This window comes from Colias philodice, chromosome 6, assembly GCF_061535455.1.
Source record: "Colias philodice isolate Cphi_HAF_F1 chromosome 6, ilColPhil1 Martin Lab GWU primary, whole genome shotgun sequence".
Classification (NCBI taxonomy): Eukaryota; Metazoa; Arthropoda; class Insecta; order Lepidoptera; family Pieridae; genus Colias; species Colias philodice.
This window is the reverse complement of record NC_143091.1, coordinates 4599615-4618648: the sequence shown is the minus strand read 5'-3', so window position 1 is coordinate 4618648 and position 19034 is coordinate 4599615. Positions and strand designations below refer to the sequence as shown.

The window sequence follows — 19034 nt, the reverse complement described above, 5'->3', positions numbered from 1 at the left end:
CATACAAATTAATATTTACAAGACTTAACATGCATTATAGCCGTACAACATGTATTTTGCATATTATAATTCAAACGGTATAAAGTTAAATCTCCGCTGCTAAGGTTTTGGCATGCCACATGGACGTTATCTGCAGGAAGACGCTCGCCCGAAGTCGTTAGTGAAATTTTGGGATCCACGGACACAGGATTAACTGAGATAGGGATACTGGTAAGTGAATGACACAGAATGTATCTTGGCCTTTAAACTATTAAGGAATGCAGTAAACATCCAGATCATACAACATTAATTACTTTCACAACATTAAAGTTACGTTGTTTCGAATAGAATATGTTGCATCAGTTTTGTTTCCAATTATTATAAAGCCTTTTATTCATATTTTGAAATACAATTATTTTTAAATGGACGGCCTGTAAGCCAATCGCTTTTTGAATATAAGCCATTTGCATAAAAAAGCGCATATTAATAAAATAACCTTGTCACGGATCGTGTCGATAGCGTTGTGACGAGTAAAAGTATACAGGAACACCACAACGCGGAATAGGAATAAAGGATTATTTGTTTAACTAATTCAGCGAGGGAAAAAGGGAATTTTGAAACTAGAAGCGTTTGTTTATTTATATAAATCAAAATGCGGTCTGCAATCGGACGTTGCCCAGTGGAGCGTCAGTTTTTCTTTCTCCCCGTGTAATAAATTGTACATAAAGGATCCACGCGAGCGAGTCACGCATAACATTTCATGGATTTATACCCCACACTTTTGTCGAAATTTAGATTTAGTGCCCCGCAAGCTCATAACTCACGGCGGCTCTTGGAGTATTTTATTGGATTCGAATAGAATGGGATTACGAGCGATTATTAGACGTTATGATGGCGTGATGCTTTAGTTTAACATGGATTAGATGGTTATATCATCGTTAGGGCAATTAAAGGTCAATTTATTATTATAAGTAAGATTATTACAAAAGCTCAATTAAGAGAATTGATTGTTATTAAAATTACTCTAATTTTGGATGGATGTATTTATACAGTAAAGTTCAGAATATAGATGATTAATTGATGTATCTATATTCATACTATTTATCTGATAATCTATTAGTTTGTTTGGTTGAATGCGATTATCACAGGAACTAGGTACTTTAGAGAGCTCATTTATGGAGGAAGACCAAAAATATTGTTACTTTCCTTTAGTTTTTGCGTTTGAACTAATTATTATCTGCCTAAATATCACACTAAATTTAAAGGTTCTATTTATTCTATTTATACATTCAAATGGCAGAATACTTATCAACGTTTTTAATCTAACGCGAAAAATGCGTAGGTGCTTAAAACACGGGTTAAAATAGCGGGAGTTAATAACGCAATTTTTCAACATCAAGTAGGGAAAAGCGAATTCATAAGGGGAATACTTTATACATTGATGTATTCCACATGTCCCGTTTAAAAAGCAGCAATTACCGCATATTGCAGACTGACGCCAAAGGTTAATAAAGTCGGGCAGAGCAAAGCGTATTTATTTCCGACTCGTCCGCTCGTATATGAGTTTTACGTCATTTGGGCAAATTTTTCAAAGCAGAACAATTTTTTTACCCGCGCGATACGAGCCGAGTCCCGCCGGGTTAAATAACACTCGTTAACTTTCTGTGCGCCGTCGGCTGGGGCAATTATACTGAACATATCATTTTAAATGGTTCGATTTAAAATTCTTCGGCATGTATTTTCGCTGAGGCTGTTAACCGTTTACGTAAGGACGAATTTCGTGGAATTTATTTCAATATAAGCTATGGTTATACATGTTTGTAGGTATCATAGAGCAAAAGGTTTCAGGATAGTTGTAAATAGGTAAATTATCACCACAATAACACGAATTTATTGCTCTTTATTCAACCGGTTAATAGTGAGTTCTATCTTTACATTATAATATTAGATTTTAGGTATCACACAAGACAATTTAATTATGTCAGTTTAATATCTTAAAATGTCCGCCTCATTTCATATGCATACCAGTAAGTACTGCGTCTTATTAAGAATGCAGCGCCTACCCTTCCGGCGTGAAATAAAATGGTCAGTTTCGTACATTATATACTTAGGAAATGTGAGATCTATTCGACTCTCTCTCTTTCCTGCAGCAATCTTGTGCAGATTTTGCGATAAGTCTTTTACTCAAATCTTGCTGAGATTCGTTTTAGTGCCGCGCTGGTAATAGATAAAAGGAACCGGAATTTTGACTTAACGGAGGGTTTAAAAGTTATATGGATTTTAAACGTATAAACAGATTGATAAGGTGTTCGTTGTATACGTTCAGAACTTAAATTTTCATATCGGAAAGGAGAGTTGGAAATGGCTTTTTTCTCATTTTTCTTACATCCTGTTGATGTTCCTGTTGTCTGTTGAAGTTAAACACAATTTAAATAGGAATTGAGATTCAAATACTTATTTCAGAAAATACTAGTTTAGCTCATAGTTTATTATTCCCTATTGAGAATTAAAACTTCATGGCTTTCATTTTTAACACGTTTTTATCACTACATAGTATAAAACAAAGTCGCTTTCTCTGACCCTATGTCCCTATGTATGCTTAAATCTTTAAATTCAAGGGGAAGGTTTTAGTATATAATTTATTATGTTTTAGACAAAGCGGGCGAAGCCGCGGGCGGAGAGCTAGTTATTTAATAAAACCGTGATTTTAGCTCTTACGCTAAAAGATAAGAATAATTTATATGAATTCACTTAATTGTGGTAAAGACGGGAACATGTTCCACTTATTCACGGCAACCAATTGTTGTGGGGAATAATAAGATAATTAAAACAATATTGTCCTTCGTGCCACACGCGGTTAATTAGTATGGAAATAATACGAATGGAATTAATATGAAAGACGAAATTATTTCCGACGAGAAAGAAATATTATTTGAATTGTGTGAAGTTATGCGAATGAGTATATTAATTTTCAGATGTACGCAAGAAGATATTAGACAACAGATACTTAATAAAGTAAAACAAAACATTAAAATATAGTAAAGACAATAGAGTAGAGGAGACAATAGAGAACAATAGCTATTTTTACGAGTATGTATTTTTTTTAATAAAATTCAAAGAATTTATGTAATTGGGCTCATTAATTAATTATTAGAAATATGTGCGTACACTGTAACCTATGGACATATTTTACCATAATTCGTAGGAAACAGGACGGAGAATAATTATTATGTTTTATCGTACTAATATTATAAACGCGAAAGTTTGTGAGGATGTGTGTGTGTTTGTTTCTTTCACGCAAATAACCGATTACAAGGAAATTTAGCACACATATAGAGGGTGACTTGGATTAACACATAGGATAGGTTTTATCCCGGAAATCACACGGGAACGGGAACTATGCGGGTTTTTCTTTGAAAACGCGGGCGAAGCCGCGGGCGGAAAGCTAGTGAATTTATAAATCCAGCATTTAGGTACCTACGTGTTAATTGGATTGAAAATTCTAGAAGTTATTACAGATTATTATATTGTTTATATACTGACTGTAAAATCTACAGTCTTACAGATATCCAGACCGCAATTCGACGTCAGAACTCGCATCTACTCACATTGTAATAAAAATCTGCTCAAACAGTAATCTCCTGAAGTCAAATATCAATTCCAAGAAAGTAATTTAAAATATCTGTGGTAGTAGAGTTGTTCCATCCGATCTTTTAGCAAATGTCGGTTTCCCATGAAATATGCATTAAATATTTACACAGTCTCCGCCTCCTGGAGTCAGCTGAATTGAAAAGATTTGCAATTCACCGAACATCCTTTACGAAAAAAGTGACTGAACAAAGCTGAGGAAGTCCGGTGACGCTAAATACTGACCTACATTTTGGAATTAATTTTTAAAGACGTATTTATGGTACGGCTTTATTTGGTGGTAGACAATTGTATGATACAAGATATAGATTTATTATTGTTTTGTTAATTGTATCTTTATCGAAGGCTCTATACTTGTAGCATTGTTTATGAGAAGGGAGTAGATGTTGTAAATAAATTGTTGTTACCCATGCTACATTAATTAATAATGATTTAAAGACTTTTTAATATTTCATATTTTTATCAGTCAGTAAAAAGTTACTCATGTTTACATTTTATAAGATATTTGAATATCAATATTTTCCATTTAATAATAAATAACACGTTAAAAGAAAGAAAGCCTTCCCTTCTGAAGAGGAAGATCGCCACCATTTAGAATAAGGCCAACATTCTTCGTCATTCTTCATTTTCCGAAAACTGACACAAATAATGAACATGCCGCAGTTATATTTAATTCGCTTTGTTTTGTCTAATACCGTCACAAGAATCACACAGTTCATTGACAGAGTCTAAAAGAATGTGATTATAACATATAGTTAGATAAGAAGGGTCAAAAGAGGAGGATTAAAAGCTATTGGCTGACTGCCCATCCAATTTTCTTTGTTGACGTCCCGTGGGAGCTACAGCAAGATAATGTTAACAAAGACGCCGGGCAATGTTCGCACGCCCATAGAAACAATATTATCTGCTCATGGATCTAGTAAGAAAACAATTACACTACATTTTCTTTGTGCCTTTTTTCTTGCGTCTGAAAAATATGTTATAATGCTGGCGTGAGTGGTTCTTTAATGTTGTTCGCGCTTTGTTTGTAATCTGAGTTAATCTCAGATTGACATTCGTTTAGTTGGTGTTAAAGGTATGGTTATTATTGTTATGTTACTGTATTGCAATCGTTTTTATTTGCGGTGCATTCTGTTCATTATTTGGTTAATTTTATTTTAGTTAATTTTTATATATTTTATTTCTTCTCTTCTAATGCATAGGAAAGCAATTGCAGTCCGTTTCTTTAATCCAGATAAATAACAAATAACAATAGTTAAATTTAAAAATGTCTATTTGCAGCAGCAGTTCAAATATAACGCCGCAGTAATAAACATTATTATGACATAATATGCGATTACTTGAAACTGAAAGTATGCCCGCAATTTTCAGCACTTATTGCTCGTATCGTGTCCGTATTACGACCCTCTGGATTCCCATCATACCACGTCAGAATTAACGAGCGGCGGACTATTTCAATAGCACCAATACGTGGCTATGTAGCTTTTAGAATGATCTCGTCTACAGCGATCCGTTAGCAGTTAAATGTCGGACGTTATATCACGTACTAAGTTCAAGGAGTTGCTTGAAAAGTGTGGCTCGTGCGACCAAAATGGGTGCACGTTTGATATGAGCAATGATGTTGCATAATATGTCCTGCATTACAGTTCTTACTGTGTGATAGTAGCTTCTTAGTTATAGGTCGGATGAATATTTAATAGGTAACTGTGTGTTTTAAAGCACAGACGATTTAAAATGTTTTGTGTTTTAAGTGAAGGGTATCTTGATTTGTTTTGTTAAAATAATTAGTAAATTAACATAAAACATACAAGTCATTCAACTTGCGTTTAATTTAGACTAAAATGCGCAACTCAGGTTGAGTTGAGACCGCCTGCAAATGTCGCACTAGTTTTTAGTGAGCGAGTATAACCAAGCCATCGTGTTTCGTTGCACATAGGTCTTCGATATTCGTCTTGTCCGGTATCCGTATTGATGCCAGTGGATATTTCTCCCCTCTCATCGGTACTTTCCCTAACGATGTTACACGCTCGGTTCAACATGTCTGCCACTTAATCAATCGGTGTCCTTAACCAATACTCGAAGAAATTGATGAGATTTGTTACTAATCAAGGATATGTTTGTCACAATATTCTGTGATATATAGGAACAGATTTTTAAAAATTGTCTGTAACAATCATGTTAATTCTTTACACAAATGGCAAGGGACTGATTTATGTGTGTTGTTACAACAAACATTGTACCACAACGTGATCCTTTTGTGTTCTCTCACTTGATCTAATCTAATACATATTATAAAGGCGAAAGTTTGTAAGGATGTATGGATGTATGGATGTATGGATGTATGGATGTATGGATGTTTGTTACTCTTTCACGTAAAAACTACTGAACCGATTACAATGAAATTTAGCACACATATAGAGGGCAACTTGGATTAACACATAGGATAGGTTTTATCCCGGAAATCCCACGGGAACGGGAACTATGCGGGTTTTCCTTTGAAAACGCGGGCGAAGCCGCGGGCGGAAATCTAGTATCACATAAAATGCTAATAACCCGACCCAATCCAGAACAACTTCCGTAACGAAGTGTCGGGTACATTCAGACCAGGGAATATTAAATAGAATTAACATGTTTACATTCTAAAACAGGCATAGTACTTTAAGTGGAAATTCAAATAATCATTTGCATTTCCGCGTCAAACTTGGCTTGCGCCCCAGCGTTATAAATGGTCCCTTCAGGCCCCAGTTCATCCCAGTTTTTCAACAAAGTTCACAAATATGTGCGTTGGAGATAAGGGTCGCCACCTGCATCAGTGCCTTGCCTAATGGCACATTAAGGTAGACAGTTTGTTCGAAATGGGTTGTACGCCAGATGTCGTTCGGTTGGGGTTAAACTAACTTACCGTTTTGTTCACTATATAAAATATTTCATGCACCGCATTTGTTCAATTACAAAAGCGATAGTACCTATAGCTACTGAAACTTCTGTTTAACTGCATGAAGTTCGGTATGGTAAACTGTCTGTAGAAATCTTCTTTATGTACGTGACCGCTTTAGGAATTATAAATATTGCTATTCAGCATAATATCAATTTTGCGAAACAAAACTGGACAGAATAAATGAAAAACTGGTGATTTTTGAAGCACGATACCAGGATTGCGAATTTGGTTAAACTTTTTCATATCAGACGGCATCCTTTTTAAATAATTTTGCCATAGAATGAAGTTTCCAGCGGTAAGTGACCGTATCTACTTAACTCAAATTACGAGAGTTCTAAGCGAGTGGAGCGATAAATAAAAAATAAGAGTCGTCTCGTGATGGATGCTGCCCCTGGGTAATCATCGCTCTAGTGGCAAGTGTAAAAGCTCGCTTCAATGTAAAAATATTCAGCTAAGGAAATTTTCATATGAGATTTGAGGTAAAAGTTATCGTAAATTAACAAATCTGGTAAATAGCAAAAGTATTTTCAAAATGGCCAAAAACATAATCAGAATACGTTATCGAATATAAAATATATTATCATTCAAGTATTTTTTATTCAAAATATTAGTAATAGGTACCACTACGTGGATCATTGGTGAGGTCCTCAGACTTCAAATCGATAAGTCAGAGGTTCGCGACCAGGCGGGCGTGCAGGAAATAAATTGATTTTTCAATTTATCTGCGCATATTGTTATCATAACCACTGCTCGAACGGTGAAAGAAAACATCATGAAATTGACATGTCGAAGAATAGAAAGCCTGTGTCCCAACAGTAGGAACGTATTTGCTCAGATGGTGAAGATGATGATGATGATGATGAAATAGCTAAGTAAAAAATTGGTCCATAGAAATTCAAATAGAAACAAAGGACCGTTATATAAATAGCCTTTGCTGATTAATATTGTCGCTACCCAGCATCGTGTTGCAGGAAAAAGAGGATATTAGGATGAAAACTATTAATTAAAAGACCCTGGTCATCATCCGACAAGACAGCTGTCAGTTCGCCCTTTACCCTGCTGCGAATGACGTGAGGTTTTTTTGGCATCCCTACAAATGAACCTTTGTAATTTCGTACAGGAATAATGTGTAACACGTCATGTAATGTTATTAACTTTTGTATAGACATTTTTGTAAAGGAAAACAGAAACAAATGTAAAATCGATGGTTTTAATTATGAGCAAATTGATGAGCTCAATATCATCTATTGCTTATATTATGCAGGCAATGTATCTACATATTGTTGTGAAGAGACAAATACGGTTATATTTTATTTTGATTTTATTATCTATTTAATGAGAATTTTGACATACAATTTCAAGAACTTATTGATATGTAATTGATCTGGTTAATTTTTTTGCCAAAAGAAAAAAAAAAAAAGTATCTTTTGATTGCGTATTTCCGTTATTTTTGTTACTGTTACCAAAAGTATAATCTACCTATGATTAATTCGATTTGTAGAGACGTTCACAAACACACCTTTGATCCTTATCATGAGGGTGACGCGATGAAAATTGAGAAAACAGAAGATTTATTAATAGTAGGCTATGAATATTTAGGTGTTTATTCTTAAAATGTAAGTATCGAAAATACTTTCATCGTTCAATACGAATAGAAGTCAAATCAAGATTTGTTTGAGAACTGATTTACCACAAATAAAATAACTAGGTAGGTAGAGTTTAAAAAAACGAACGGATACGTTTTTTGTTGATTCAGGATAATAAGATGAATTCATGATTGCTGTTGCATTACTTCATAAAATGTATCACTGATAAGATATAATATATGATATATGATTGATAAGTGTACAAAGTTTGAATTACGTTCGTCCATTCGTCGTGGTTGCATACAAACAATCAGTTGAAGGTGTTAAAGAGTAATATTATGTTTATCAATATTTATTATATAGTTTTATTGTTGTTATGCAAGTATTAGGTAATTTATATTTGGGAATAATATCCACGAGAGTGATTGACGTATGCAACACATATTGTTTCGTTCATTAAGGACAAACATTTATTATGTGTCTATTGTATACATTACAATTTAAATTAATGATATGTTAGATATTTAATGTTTGTATTGTTTTATATATGTATCATTGATATACATAATATTATTTATGTTAACAAGCAAATGAATAAAAAATGGGTAGGTAATACACGGGTTCTTTTATTTTGAATATACCATTTAGTAAGAAGTAAGAATTGACTATGTAGAACTCGGTTTTAAAAATAAAACAACATAAAAGCTGTATGTCGTCGTTCCTAGTTAAACAAATACAAATGTCCTATAAAAAAAACAAGACATAATTTAAGAATAGCTCCCCAAATCGTCAGGTGCTCAAGAAAGGCGCGAATTGCTTGTTTTACGTTTTCCTCCAACACGACTTACATAATATTATGTTTATTGTAATGACCGTGTGTGATACGATTCGATTTTATTCCTTGTAAGATATTCTTGCTTGTTACTCGGAAGTTTAAGCGCTTACGTGATGTTCCGTTTCAGATGTTGATGTTTTTTTTCTTTGTAATTCTTCAGTCTTGCTTCTTTCAACAACATTGGATCAGTATTCAGTATGTAGTTATACTTTATGTCGTGTTTCAACCGAATGAATTTAAATTGTAACTTTTGTGCTATTAATAAAAGTTTGTTTATTATTACAGTTTTATTATATTGATAATATGTTAAGGATATACACTACGATAATATTATGATTATTTACTTAATGCATGAACGTGAAAATGTTCATCGTATAAATCTTAAAATACTAAAAAAAGAAATTATAAAAAATCATAAATAAAAATATTTCACAGAACTTTTAGCAGCGATGAATTCGGAGCTTGTTACTAAGATATCACTTGGCTGACTCGTCACCCAGTTCCAATACATATTATCGCTACATATAAAATGATATACCAATAACACAGAATACCGAACAGACCCATTTTGCGGCCAACCTTTTCCTTTTACTTCCTATTTTGCTTTGCTTATTTATTACTAGCAGTGAACGTGCTCAACGCAAATTTGTTTTCATAATATTTCTTACTAGCTTTCCGCCTGCGGCTTCGCCCGCGTTTTCAAAAAAAAACCCGCATAGTTCCCGTTCCCGTGGGATTTCCGGGATAAAACCTAGCCTATGTCACTCAGAAATGATGTAGCTTTCCAACAGTGAAAGAATTTTTCAAATCTGCCAAGTAGTTTCGGAGCCTATTCAATTCATACAAACAAACAAACAAACAAAAAATCAAACCTTTCCTCTTTATAATATTTGTATAGATGAGCGTCGTTTCAGTACTATATGATCGTAATTTTAACGACTTTGCACCTTATATGCTCAATAATACGATGCATATTTCTACCAATAGCGTCTATTGTATGCGCATTTGTCTATTTATTTGCTTTATTGCGACATTTTATAATATTCTCCGTTTGCGATAAGACGCGAGACTCATCTGTTAGTGGAAAGTGCGAAAAAAGTACTTTTTTGTAACTATATGAATTGCTTTTGCTGCATTTATTTTATGCAAGGACCGTACAAGCTAATATTTTTAAAAGCTTTACTTGACTTATCGAGTTCCAACGGGATGAAGATAAAATCTCAATATGCGTTCTCATTTACATAATTGTATTGCCCAATTTTTCTTCGTTTTACTGTCGTCGTCAGCATAAGAACTGGGAATTTGTGGAATCAATGTAATGTAAGTGCATACAAGCATATATTATAGCACATTACGTTCATCTAAAAAAATGTTTGCGTGAAGAATTATTTACAAATTTTCATCTTACTAATTTACTATAATTAAATTGATTGAATTCCATTTACTTTAAAAGGTTAAACAAATTACTTATAGCCGATAATATAGGTTGTTTCATAAAATTATGAATGTTGAATATTGAGGTAATTCCTTGAATATAAATTGAACGATTTTAACCTAAACATTTATTCAGCAAAAGGCATTTAGAATTAAATTAGAACATACAAAATTATTCGGGAACACAAAGGGCGTATAAAAATTAATGTAAATTCAAAGCTCGTTTCGGATATCTGTTTTGAAAACTATTTCAGTAACGTTAAGCACCTGCCGCTTCCTCGCCGTCCTCAAACTTTCCTTTTCAATGAATGTTTCGAAGTCGTTTCGTTTGTTATTGTTTTCGATTACCAAAGTTCAATGGCTGGGCGATTCACGAAACTGCTTATCGAGAATGTCACAGCAGTTAACTTTGTATCCTATTAGTGTAAAGTACTGCTTTTATTAGGTCCCTACAAGCTCCGCGACTGTTTAGCCGCGGCGGAATAATATTATGATATAATTGTAACTAGTAAACGTCGAACAAAGGAATTCAATTAGGTACCGGAGCAAATTACGCCCACGAGCGACATGCCGTCTGAGGCGAGGTCTATAGCAGTAAATAATGTTATTGGGTTGAATAAATAATATTTAACGACGGCTGGATAAGTTGATTACTCGAATATCATAAGTTCGCGGCATTTATTGAAGCAAACAAATATTGTGGGCATAAAAACGTAGGAAGTATTCGAAAAGACATTTAACAAATACTTGCCGACGTAATAAATTCCGCCGAGGCTGTGTTTATTTTTTTCCATTAGCAATTTATTAAACATAACAAGCAAATAATCTTAATCTTAAGCAAACAAGAGAAAATAATTAAAGTGTCCAAGCGACGGTCGCACGGCAATTCCTATAAATTTTACTGAAATTATAGCTCCTGCCGTAGTATTTCAAAAGGCTTATTAAAGAATTATGCACACGTTACGAGGAACTTTAGCTAGCTTAAGATCCTGTTCATGAAAGGAATTTAATAACAATGGATTTTTATTCACATGTCGTCGGGTGACGCTATTTTCAGAATTATTTACAGATTTAGCCTCGTTTAAGGTAATTTGGTTCCTTGGTTAGATTATGGTTATACTTATTTTGATACCTTTCTTCTTTTAAAGTTGCTGACCTATATGTTGCAAAAGCAATTGGTTTTTGAAATATTTTTAATTTTAAACTTTGCTTAATAGGGATCGTTTCCTTCAACAACTACAATAAATTCCTGCATATTAAATTACTATCGAAGCTCTGCTCTACCCTAAATTTAATAAATATTACAATGTACGTAAATACGTTTGTACAACCAATATTGACTGTTGATGTTTTACAATTCCATCGAGTATTCCCTATAAAAGAGAACCGCTAAATCGCTAAGAACATAGCGCTGCGGCTATTCCGACAAGCAGAAAGGGATTTATTTCATTATCTAGATTCGAATTGCAAATGACTGGAGCTCCCCACCGACATCTGCATTTCTTGATCGATGCGGTCTTGTCTTCCACCGTATGCTCCCTGTATTCATTAGTAATTGAATAAAGTTGTTTTATAGTTTACGCTTTGAGAAGAGATTAGAGGATGATGGATCTATTTCTGATGTTATAGTCAGGAATTGTTATTCATCGTGAGAATAAGAATAGGTTTTTAGTGGTTCATAATTTTTCATAAATTTAAAACAAGGAATCGACTGTACTATAATCGACTCTATCCTACTTATTATCGCTCAATGTTTTGTTAGAATTTTGGACAACCGTTTACACTTACACAGATTCTGATTACTAAAATGTCCATCGTTTAACATTTAATTGCCCTATTTACAAAACTAAAAAAATGAATCCGTCCAACACAATACAAAAAGGAAAATCAAAAGAGGCTAATGGATTTGGAAAAGGGCACACCGCTTGCCAAAGATTCTTGTCACTTGGATTAATTCTGTTAAACAAACCACGAAGTATAAGCGAGTATAGCCAGATAAGGGCCCCGGAAATTGCCTTAGAGTAGGACCCAAGTGCTCGGAGCTACACGGCAAATAGTTGATGGATGGTTCTGTTGCATGACTGAATAATTGTTACTTCAGCTTGCCCGCCGTGTTCGCGTGCCGACACTTGGCCTTTCTTGGCTAATACGAAGAGAATTTTTATTGTGACACCTCGGGCGGACTAAATTTGTTTTTCGAGCAATTTGGCGCGATGATTCAACGGGCTTATGGATAGCGTAGCGTATGTAGGTTGTAGTTGTATTTTAAAGGTAGGAGTAAAATTAAGGAATTTAAAAATTAGATAGGTAATTAATAAAAATTTCTTTGGTCCATGTTAAAGTTAATTTAATTTTAGAAACAAAGCTAATAGAATGTTCTTGTTACTATTAGTAGGGCTCATAATCTTTAATCTTGTCTACTATTAGTAGGGCTCATAATGTACCATACTACTTTTCCTTATGCGACAACTTCACCCACTAGTGTCCGACCAGAATGAGGCACTTATAGGGTGACACCTCTCATAATATCAATGAGAGCGATAATAAACCTGATATTGTTGCAGATTTCAGCAAGGGAGCTCGTCAATACAGATAAGACCAATTTATTACAATGAAGCGTGACATAGCCCTTGAAATTTGCATGATAAATAAGGGTTGTTAGCCCACGTCAAGAACTGATAATAATCAAGTTAGTAGGAGCACTGGAAAAAATATATAAAGTAGCAATTACGATACAAGTATACTTTTTAAATATATAAAATAAAATTTATTTATAATAAGCTATGGTAATAGATTGTTGAGGAATCATTCGCGTGTATTTTGCACAATACAAATTTCAATCTATTACTGTATTCCCCCAAGTTTGTTGTCAGGATTATAATTACTATGTGTTAGAATGTTTATTTATCTTAATAAAAACAATCATGCGGACATTGGAAGGTAACAAAACTAAGAATCATTATGCTGACGAGTGATTTTTTAGGGATGGTACCATATTCATCAATGATCATTCTATTTAAATAAGCATAACTAGTAATAGGAGCATATTATTCTATGGATTGTATTGTAGGTGCATTATTTATCTGTAGACGATGTAGTTTATTTTGACAAAAAAAAGTAGATGCAGCTAGTTTCACTAAAATTTTAATTATGTTTCTTTCATATTCTAGTAATTTAAATACTATTCAATAATCCTTTACATTAAGTAACAACGTAGAAGAATTCGTTTGTAACTCCAATCGTCGTAGCGTCGTAGGCCCGCGTAGCGTTGTTTTTCACGGCACAGTCATTTTGTAGCAATATATCAAATATTGTATTTATTTATATTTTGATAATTTCAGGTTTAAACGCAAATAAATACGTAAAAAAGCAAAATATAATTCAAATATAATTATAATAAATTATTTTATATACCGTAAACACATTTTTTTTCATTTAATGTTTACAAATTCTATATTTATTAGGAAATACGATCTGCTTCGTTAATGATTGCTATAATTAATTAGTGAATGATTTGATTAATGTTGATTTGATTAATTCGCAGGTATCAAAGCAAGTTGGTAACAAACATTCTAAAATCAATTTGTACAAATAACATTAGATTAAAATTAGTTAACTACACAAAATGTGTATATTATTTCCATACATAATATCATACATATATTATATAATCGTACGTATTATATTTATACTCTTCTCTACTCCTCTCTTCTAACTAATTTCTCTCCCTACGTCTGGTTATTTGGAAGAAATAGCTGTTTAGCGATAACACCGCCATTTGTTGAAGTGAAAACTTCTTTAGCGGCGTTGAGCACTTTTTCTGTAATGGGTATAAAATCTTAAACTCGCGTCAGGACACGTGACCTGATCAAAAAGCGTAAGACGGATGGAGAGTAGACAGCTATCCCCTCTCTACTACGCGCGTTTTCACTTCTGCCGGCACTCCCGGAGTGCAACCCGTCTTTTTTTTAATTTATATTATAACTAGATTAAGTTTCATAGTAAAGTTATAGAGCAATGAATAAATAAAATATACGTAAATAAATAAATGTATTCCAAATTCACCATTTGACAAATAACTACGTACAAACTACCTCCACTATTGTATGTTTATGCCACGTCACGGAATCCATAAAGTGTATCCATAAATACAAAAAATCACCGAGTCAGGCTTGTATCGTTTGCGGATTATTACTTTCTTTATGTGCGTATTATTCATACTTGGGTATTATTGTGCTTATATTTCAAGTGCCATATTGACCAAATAGGGATCGGGTATTATCATTTATCTAGTGAAGTTAATTCAATTACTCTTAGGAAACAACATGTTTTTGTAACATCTTATTATGAACACGTAAAAATAAGGTTGTTAAAGTAACTGATATGTTGTTGATAATATATTTGGGTTCAACGACTTGACAAATTAAGTACGACATTTTGCGTAGGAATTTTTGGATTGATCTTCTTTGTTATTATTTCAAGTAAATTTCGTGACATTATGTTACCTATATCGAAAAGCTTATCCGTTTAAATAATAATTGTCTGTGTAGTGTGTGATCTAAAGGTTTTTTTGGCATGTTAACCCAAATATATCGTCAATTCGAACATTCTGGTAGGCAATATCTCTTGAATTAGCGTGAAATATAATATAGCTATGTATATTTTATAACTGCATTGCAATAACTTATAAACAAAATGACGCTAACGTTCCAATATAGGTACCTAATATAATGAGGACTTAGCGTGCAGGTGCACGCTAAACTTTGATACCATTAATTACTTTTTCAAGTACAAATACGCTGCATAATACTTTAAGACAAAGAGGTGTGGTATAAGTAACTAATTATTTCATAAATTTTATATGAAATGATACTTAATGTAAATTTAAAAAGACATAATAGCGTTTCAATGAACGTTATGAATACTCCTCTTTTCGTTTCATAATATCTACATCTAATAGCGTAGGTACTCTTAAACTTTCCTTACCTTCTCTTATTATTTGTCTTAGATCTTATTTATGTGTACTTATTTTAAGTAATCTGACTCCTGTATTTAATTAACGATCAAATTTTAAATATTGTATCTTTTTTATCTAATGGTTTGTCTAGAATGTTTCTAATGTGATCCTTAATTCCACCAAAAGTATGATTAAGTTCGATTAATATCGTCATTTGAAACAACACCCATAAAAAGTATTTAAGACACCTTCCAGCACAGTTCCGACCAAGCTTGTTTTTAAAAAAATCCAGACTATTTGCGATAAACCACACTTTGTCATAGTTAACAGTTAATACATATGTCATAATAAATGTACATATAAGAAAAGTTGAACCCTTCCAATGGGCGTTTCTCAGTTCGTGGTTATCAAGTAAGGCGCCGTTAATCACGTTTGCGAAAAGATAAAGAACATGCATCCAGTCACGATACAGCACTACCGTTTAGATATAACGATGCTATTCAGTCTTATATATAATTTTAATCGGTATAGGATAAACAACATTTTGAATAAATTATAGTACGATATTACATATGACATTTTTTGAAAGTAGCTAATGAATAGATACAAAAAAAAAAAAAACTTTACTACTAATTTAAAAGCTGAGAACGCTGACGTTTTATTTAATACGTAGTTTCATCCACAAATTCATAATATAAATGACTTAAAATCTATAATTGCATAATATTATGACCATGATCATTTTTATATAAGTTCCATATTTTCATTTTTCAATTAGTACATGTTTATTAGTTACTTCCAAAACAAACGTACACTGCACTCATGAAATTCTATTCACATCTTTATCTTCTTGAATGCAGTCCATAAAACGTAATACAGTTTTAGAGTTTTATAGTAGCAATTTAAATGGGTCTGGCAGATGATACTCCGCAAAGAGCCAGTGTTTGAGAACAAACGACATGTTGGTTGTAGCGACATCTTGGCTCATAGCGTTCGTGCTGACAAATTGTTCACTGGCCTTTGAATCTAACAGAATTTCATTTCCAAGTTTAAAAAGGTTAAGTGAACACGATACATTTTGTATGTAATACACTAAAGACGTTGAGGAAGAAGCACTCGTTTATTTTAGTTGGCAATGATATACGTGTTTCGAAAGCTTTAAAATAGGGGTTGCTTTTAATTAATGTGAAGGATTAGTGTCTTTCTGTCAATCATTTTTAATAACAGTTGTTAATAAAATTGGGTTGCGTGTGCTTCCCATCAATTTTGGTACGAAGATAAGCAAATGTATTCTGTAATTAAATCAACAAATGAAAAACGCACGGTAATGACTAGACATGAGATTAGTCATGTCTAATTGAAACATAATTGTATTTTGTAGCTGGGGAAATAAAAATGACACGCAATTCCTTCGTTGGCATTTATTCAACTTCTGTATTGTCTTATTTTTAAGTAAAATTGCAGCATTGCAGTATTTTCGATTCTTAAAGATCAGATATTTTCTCCCTTGCTTGTATCATGAATAAAACTAAATTGCGAGACGAGCTTTGCGTCTATAATAAAAGTAAATATACTATTTCAAAACGGTTTTGACTGTTTCTAAGTAGTGTTTTTAAGCGGCTAATTTATATTGTACTGAGAAGAATATTAGTTTATTCATTATTGTGCTAAATTACAATTAATTTTTTAGATATTTTCTCTACCAAAAATAACACAAGAACGAAAAAAATATACTTGTGTACCTTCTACCTGCAATTAACCAGGAAAAAATGATACTTCGCATAATGGAAATTTTAAATTAAAAAAAAAAGTCATATTAAATGAAAAGCTCGTTGTGTTGTTTTAACCTATACAGGGTGTCCCACTATTGGTATACTAAGCGCGAAGGAACTTGTAGTTTTGCATACACTGATCACGTAAAAAATAATTTAAAAAAAAATTACGTCCAAAATTTTTTGCTAAATTTTTCCTGAAAATCCACGTTTTCTTCTCTAGCTTCGCGCAGCCGGCATATACCGCTTCTCTAATATGAGCATTTTATCTATGAAAACATAATCTTAAACGATAGCTCACGTGCTGGTGGCAAAGTTGGGCGGCTCGCTTGTTATGGGTGTACACATAAAGTTTTAAGAATTCATCTATTTGAAAAAAAAATGCATCTGGAATTTTTTAATTATTTTTTACGTACTCAGCGTATGCAAAACAATAACCTCCTTTGAGCTTAGTATACCAACAGTGGGACACCCTGTATATAGGTTAAAACTGTTATGTTGGTATATTATAGGTTACAGCTGTTATGTTGAATTAATATCAATGAATAAATATTTCTGTTTAGTATCAGTTTTGCATAACAAAGTATTTGTAATGATTCGCCAAATATTTTCAGACCTTATTAATGATTATATTTTGAACTGATATTTTAGATTATTATTTAAAGCTTCATTTTAAAGGCTTAAACATAAGTGCCTGAAACTTTATAAATTCTAAATTGAAGCCTAAAAGCTTAGCAACAGTGGAAACACGAAGCGCGCCTGGTTTTTATAAGCATGAAAATTTATCGTTTAATATTTACTCGAGCTTTGTGAAAGGCGCAATTATATTCTATGTATGCAAATCACTTCATTGTAAGCTACAGGATAATAACAGCCATAAAAGTTAACTTGTTTCGCGTGATACGAGCTATGGCTTCTGTTTATGCCATTGTTCAGATAATTAGGAGTTATGATGTAAATGTAAGAAAGAAAGAAAGAAAGAAAATACATTTAATCACAAATACAACATTTTATCTTACAACTAATACATTTTAAGAACAATAAAAATAAAAAATAAATATTAAGTACATCGGATATAATATTATTCTAGTATTTGGTCAGTATTTGTGATAAGGTGGACTACTCAGCATTTGCCTCTCCGTATTAGTGGAGAGGCGCCGGTTTTCAGTAGTCCCCTCGACTTGCTACGCTTGGAGCACCAGAACGGTTTTTTTTTTTTTTGGGTGGTAAAATAAATAGCATAAACGTTTATTATAATTTTGAGATAGGTGAATAAAAGATAAGTAAGATAGTTATAATTAAAAGAAAAACGAAACAATATATTATATGTCCATATATAAAAAATGAAATGTACATACACAATTACACATATAAATATACATAATGATATGAGCGTATACATTTAGCGCTATTAGGGCTGGTTGAGAAATTCAGCAAGTACAACTTTTCTATACTGATATTTAAAACTGTGCAGTGTTTTGCAATTTCTTGTAGGTGGAGGCAAATTATTCCAGCACCTAGTAGCGCTGTATGTGAAGCTTCCCCTGAAGGCCGCTGTGTAATTTCTGGGAACTGAGAGTTTATACATAGACGCCCGTGTTTCATATAACCGGTTGCCGTCATCCATCCACTTGAGTTTGTTGTAGAGGTAGGCGGGAGCTTTAGTCAGGATCACGTTAAAAAGTAGAGAAGCTAGGTGCAGTCGCCGCCTACTCTCCATGTTTAAGATTTTGTGGGACTTAAGGACAGGTGTTATATGGGTCCGAGCTGGTATGTCCCAACAAAAACGAGCGCAGGCATTTTGTATTCGCTGTATTGAATTTTTTGTGCGTACCAACAATCTAGGGCCATACATCACATCGGCATAGTTAAATTTTGCTAGTAT

General features: G+C 33.1%; 1 long non-coding RNA gene across 1 annotated transcript in view; it reads right to left on the bottom strand.

Annotated features, from left to right (window-relative positions):
• Nucleotides 1-17614, bottom strand: part of LOC149487650 (uncharacterized) — a 148559-nt gene extending 130945 nt beyond the window's left edge. Inside the window, exon 1 of the long non-coding RNA XR_016315736.1 lies at nucleotides 17225-17614. This is a non-coding gene — a long non-coding RNA (uncharacterized LOC149487650). The remainder of the gene's footprint in view (nucleotides 1-17224) is intronic.
• Nucleotides 17615-19034: the final 1420 nt, after the last annotated feature.